General features: G+C 42.8%; 1 long non-coding RNA gene across 1 annotated transcript in view; it reads right to left on the minus strand.

Annotated features, from left to right (window-relative positions):
- Nucleotides 1-1,062: 1,062 nt before the first annotated feature.
- Nucleotides 1,063-6,217, minus strand: part of LOC309858898 — an 18,624-nt gene continuing 13,469 nt past the window's right edge. Inside the window, exons 3-4 of the long non-coding RNA XR_014308421.1 lie at nucleotides 2,942-3,007; nucleotides 1,063-1,998 (exon numbers count right to left, since the gene is read on the minus strand). This is a non-coding gene — a long non-coding RNA (uncharacterized lncRNA). The remainder of the gene's footprint in view (nucleotides 1,999-2,941; nucleotides 3,008-6,217) is intronic.

Genomic DNA, 6,217 nt, shown 5'->3' on the forward strand with positions numbered 1-6,217 from the left:
GAGCTAAGATGGCTGTATTTATGCTAAGGCTAAACCTGAGGTGGGATGGCCTTAATTTTTCTCGGCCTCCACACAATGATGACATGTGGAGGATGTACTTCAGGGATGTGACAGGCATGTGAATTGGGCAAAGAAGTAGTGCAGAGAAGAGGAACACCAGGAAAAAATGCGGGGAACCAGCAAGCACACAAGGGAGTCAGGGGCCAACAGGAGTGTGCTGGAAAGGAGACTTCTAGAGGCAGGCGTGAGTGATGAATGACAGGAAACAAGGCAGGAGAAGTGAAGTGAGCCCAGACCAGGGAGGCCTTGAATGCTGGGTGGGGGATCTTGGACTTGGTCTTGAGAGCAGCTGGGAGCCCTTTGATCATTTGAAGCACGAGAGTGGCTGATGAGCTGGGCGTCCAGGGAAAGCCCTGTTCCTCCGTCTGGGGTATGCACTTTCCAGGGCCGACATGGAGGTGAGGTTGGAGTATTTTTTTTTTTTTGAAAGATTTTATTTATTTACTTGATAAAGAGAGAGAGACAGAGACAGAGATAGGGAACACAAGCAGGGGGAGTGGGAGAGGGAGAAGCAGCCTTCCCGCTGAGCTGGGAGCCCTACGCAGGGCTGATCCCAGGACCCTGGGATCATGACCTGAGCCAAAGGCAGATGCTTAATAACTGAGACACCCATGTGCACCAAGTTTGGGGTTTTTGAGGCCACAGGGTAAATGGGTGCATATTTCTTTATGCAACTGAATGGTTAAGGGAGAGGAACTTAGGAAATGTATCCATCAAGCGACTTAAATGGGAACAGTGTTTCTAAATATTTTTTTCTGTATGGTTTAGGTTAGAGTTAGCCAAAAGGCAAAACCAGCATAAAATTTGGGAGCTAGAAGAGAAGCCCAGCCATTACTTTTATACTGTCATCATGGTTAAATGCAGTGACAGGTGAAGGGGTACCGGCGGGTTCCAGCCTGTCCTAGCCCTTCCCTACCCTAGACCAGCTCATCTGTCTAAGCGCTGACCTTGAGGACTAACAGCCCCCCCCCCCCCCCCCCCCCCCCCGCCCAGCAGCCCACAGCCTATACAGCAGGCAACGGCTCCTTGTAGATTTCTCTACCATCTTCCCCTTTGCATCCCACTGTGGTAACAGACCTACTTCTCAGATGACTGATCTCTCTTCCTTTCCAACCTGTGCTTCTCAGCTCCTCCCCTCACCGTGAAAGGTCTAATTCCAACTCCCTTATGCCCCAGCTCATTGTGGTTCTGCTTCTCCGACTGAACCTGGATTGATATATGTCATTTCCTTTTTAAAAATTAACTAATTAATTAATTAATTAATTAATACAGCATAACAGTATTCATTGTTTTTGCACCACACCCAGTGCTGCATGCAATCGGTGCCCTTTCTATTACCCACCACCTGGTTCCCCCAAACTCCCACCCCCCCGCCCTTTCAAACCCCTCAGATTGTTTTTCAGAGTCCATAGTCTCTCATGTTTCACCTCCCCTTCCAATTTCCCCCAACTCCCTTCTCCTTTTGATGCTGCCCTCAGCCCCGAGGAAAGGGAGGTTTCGATAGGAAATAAAAAGAGGAAGTAATCTTAAGGCTGTGGCACTATTTGAAGCGGTGAACCTGCATGGGACATAGTAGGCAGTAAGCCGCTAGGGCAGTGAGGACCCAATTCAGGTCGGGGATCTAAAGGCCACAGAGAGGAGTGTGTCAAAGGAAAAATGGTTTCCGCTTCCTGCTTTCACCGGGACCTGCCTCTGAGGACCGCTTCCTCAATCTGTTCTGGCTGTCAACATGGCTTGTTGAACAAGGGCTCATAACAGATGATGCTTTCATTCCTGAGAGAGAAACAGAATCAGAGAAAAAGGACAAAGGCAGGAGCAGTGGAAAATAGAACACGGAGAAGAAAGTCACACAATGGATTCACGAATCTAGACGGAAATTTTGGGAGCTCCTTTTGTGGCACTGACTTCATAAAACATCTTGCTTTGTTGTCTTCATATCTGGGATCACAGAAGAAACAGTTATAAGTAGATCTGTCCTTGCTTTTTCATTAAAACTATTACTGAGAATATTGTCTATTACATTGTTCGTGGTCCTATACATAGAGATCCATGTAAGAATTGTCCTTTCCGGACAATTTCAGGGTTCAACAATGAAATTTTGAGTCTTTCAATAGTCTGGAAAACACTTATAAGGCAAGGAAAATATGGATACCTATTTTCTTTTCTTTTTTTTCCTGGCTACCAGGAAACTCAAATATATGTATTCTGCTTGAATGTAGAAGTGTTCTTTAATCGAAGTTGGTGCTATCATTCTGTACTTAGTTCCTTGAGAATCTGCAATACGCTTTGAAAAGGTTCTTTGTGGATACGTGAGACAATTTTGTCTTTATTGAATTTGGTAAAGGTCCTCCCTCTGGCCTTCTTCTGGCATTTGGGAGACAACCTAGAGAGGAAACACTTTAGTTCTGATACTTGACCTACATCATTCCTTTACATTCCACCCAAGAAACTAATGATTCTTGACTGAGAAGAAGATGAGGGAGAGATGGAGGCCATCTTTTCAGTTTGGACATAAATGAAATTATCCTTGTGCATGGATTATAACCATGCATATGGTTATTTTTATCCTGAAATACAACTATGACATGGAACACCTTTAGGATTGCTCATTTGTGTGGATCTATCAGGAAAACCTTAGTGGGTTTCTTTTAAAGAGTCAGTTAAGAGTTTCCAGAGTCACATGATGGATGTTTTTGTAGGTTACTATAGAGCCTATCGTTGTTCTATTGGTTCCTCAGGTTTTTCATCTTTAGGTAATGGTCCAGTTACTCAAAAAACAAACACACACACAATAATGATTCCAATAGAATCATATATAGGTGATCATATCCATTTCTAACTTTTTGAAAATGTAGTTATATAATTTGTAATTAAAAATTACCTTTATAGGGGTGCCTGGGTGGCTCAGTCATTAAAGCATCTGCCTTTGGCGCAGGTCATGATGGACCTGCAAGGGATTATGTTAAGCGAAGTAAGTCAAACAGAGTATGTCTTCTGCCCATTTTTTGACTGGGTTATTTATTCTTTGAGTGTTGAGTTTGAGACATTCTTTATAGATCTTTATCTGCAGTGTTATTTGCAAATACCTTCTCCCATTCCAGGGGCTCCCTCTTAGTTTTGTTGACTGTTTCCTTTGCTGTGCAGAAGCTTTTTATCTTGATGAAGTCCCAAAAGTTCATTTTTGCTTTTGTTTCACTTGCCTTTGTAAAGAAAAGTTTGTTATGACAACAAACTGAATTCCCAATTGTAAGGTTGAAGTCCATATCTTTAACCACACAATTCTATCTCCAGGTTACAGAAAAGTGGATTAAAATCAACATGGGTAATTTAATCTAAAGCTCTGAAGGGAATTCAAACTGGTTCCAGATAATGGGAAAATAATAAATGTCAAGGAAAATTCAGTCTTACTTTACTAGACAGATGAAGGACGTGGGCAGCACAGTTCAGGTTCACCATCAGGGAAATGAGGAGATGTAGTGTAAACACATCTTTGCAAACCCGAACACAGAGCCGCATACCGCGAGTGTGTAGAAGCTCAGTGCACGCACAACGTAAACACCACCGTGAGAGCAAGTTCTCCTGTTTCGTGGTATCGCCAAAGAACACCATCCTGCAGTGGCAGGTACTCAAAAAATGTCAAATAAGTATCAAAATAAATGATATAGAAAGATACCAGTAGAGGAGAAAATACCACTTGCAAACAGGGGCCTATTTACACTCTAATAACATATGGAATATTAATTAAATATAATAAGACCTATGAGATGATAAGCCAGGACAGCAAAATGGGTTGAAGAGAAGACTACAGAACTAAAAAAGAGTTAATGCTATTAGATATGTAATAAATAAACTCCATATGCTTATGAATAGACATGACCGGTGGCTAAACTTTGGTGGAGAGGCTAGACTCTCCTGTTTTTTTTTTTTTTTTTTTTAAGATTTTATTTAGAGCACCTGGGTGGCTCAGTGGGCTAAGCCGCTGCCTTCAGCTTAGGTCATTCTCTCAGGGTCCTGGGATTGAGTCCTGCATGGGGCTCTCTGCTCAGCAGGGAGCCTGCTTCCTCCTCTCTCTCTCTCTGCCTGCCTCTCCAACTACTTATGATTTCTCTCTGTCAAATAAATAAATAAAATCTTTAAAGATTTTATTTATTTGTTAGAGAGAGAGAGACAGAGCACAAGCACGGGCAGACAGAGTGGCAGGCTAGAGGCAGAGGGAGAAGCAGGCTCCCTGCCGAGCAAGGAGCCCGATGTGGGACTCGTCCCAGGACTCTGGGATCACGACCGGAGCCGAAGGCAGCTGCTCAACCAACTGAGCCACCCAGGCATCCCTCAGGCTAGACTCTCCTAATGCAGAGAAAGAGACAAAAAGACTTTCAAACTAGAAGCAATGACAGACATACAGGAGAGCAAAGACAATCCCTTGATGGTTTTGGAGCAGAGACGCCAACATAGGAACAGAAAGAACACTCGGAGACAGAATCCAAAACATTGCCTGGAGATGAAAGAATAGAGTTTTGAGGCAAAAAATGGTTGGAACAACTGATTAAACATGATGGCAGTCAAAGCTATCTACATTCTGATTTAACAACTTGAAAAATGAAGAGAGACTATTCAGTTGTCCCGGAAGAAGCAGGAGGGGTGAAGAGTTAGACCGGCCTCTGACTTGTTCTCAGAGACAGTCAAAGCCAAGAAACTGTGAAGCCATGTCTGTCAAGAGCTGAGGGAAACCAAGTGCGACCCAGGAATATTATCCTTAGTGAAGTTCTTAGTAAAATATAGCAGAGGTCGTCAGACATGTTTCAACATGAGAGAAGTGAGGAAGGAAAGCACGCAGGAGCCATCAGCCCTTCTTGGAAAACTCCTCAGAGGTAAATCCATTTAAAGAAGAGATGAAACAAAACAAAGAACTCAGGAATGTGTTCAACTCCTCTGTTATTAGGGCATCACAAATTCAAGCAACAGTGAGGTACTGCTACATTAGAAGGGCTGAAAACTGTGGAAGGAGCCAAGATTCCCTTCAACAGACGAATGGATAAAGATGTGGTCCATATACACAATGGAATATTACTCAGCCACCTGAAAGGATGAATACTCAACTTTTCCATCAGCATGGATGGAACTGGAGGGGATTATGTGATGCGAAATAAGTCAAGCAGAGATAGTCAATTATCATATGTTTTCACTTACTTGTAGAGCATAAAGTATAGCATGGAGGACATTAGGAGAAAGAAAGGAAAAGTGAAGGGGGTAAATTGGAGGGAGAGATGAACCATGAGAGACTGTGGACTCTGAGAAACACACTGAGGGTTTTAGAGGAGAGGGGTAGGGGAAATAGATGAGCCTGGTGGTGGGTATTAAGAAGGGCACAGATTGCTTGGAGCGCTGAGTATTGTACATAAACAATGAATCTTGGAACACTACATCAAAAACTAATGATGTATGGTGACTAACATAACACACACACAAAAAAAACCAAAATTAGAATGGCTAAAATCCCCAAAACTGAAAATACCAAACACCGACGAGGATGTGGAGTAGTAGGAACTCTCATTCATTGTTGGTTGGGAATGCAAATGGCACTTTGGATTGCTACTTCCACCTCAGAAGACAGTTTGGCAATCTCCTGCAAAGCTAAACACAGTGTTACCATATGATCCAGCAATCACACGTGTAGGCATTTCCTTAAATGAGTCAGAAACTTATGTCCACACAAAACCTGCACACAGATGTCTATAGCAGCTTTATTCATCATTGCCCCAAATGGAAAGCAACTCAACATCCTCTTCAACAGGTGAATGAACAAACAAATTGGTGTATCCTATTTCATTCGTACAATGGGGTGTTGAGCTATCAAGCCACAAAAAGACATACAGGAACTTTTAAGTTCATATTGCTAAGTGAAAGAAGGCAATCTGAGATGGCTGCGTACTGCATGTTTCCTATTATGTGGCATCTGGAAAAAGCAAAACTGTAAAGACAGTAAAAAGATCAGTGGTTGCCAGGGGCTCAAATAAAGATGAATAGAGGAGTTTTAGGGCGGTGGAACTATTCCAGTGACACTCTATTGTGGGTATATGTCCTTGTGCATTTCTCAAGACCCACAGACCGTACAACACAAAGAATGAACCCTAATGTGAGTTATGGACTTTAGTTAATG

The sequence above is a fragment of the Mustela nivalis genome (assembly GCF_964662115.1).
Source record: "Mustela nivalis genome assembly, chromosome: 1".
NCBI classification, from domain to species: domain Eukaryota; kingdom Metazoa; phylum Chordata; class Mammalia; order Carnivora; family Mustelidae; genus Mustela; species Mustela nivalis.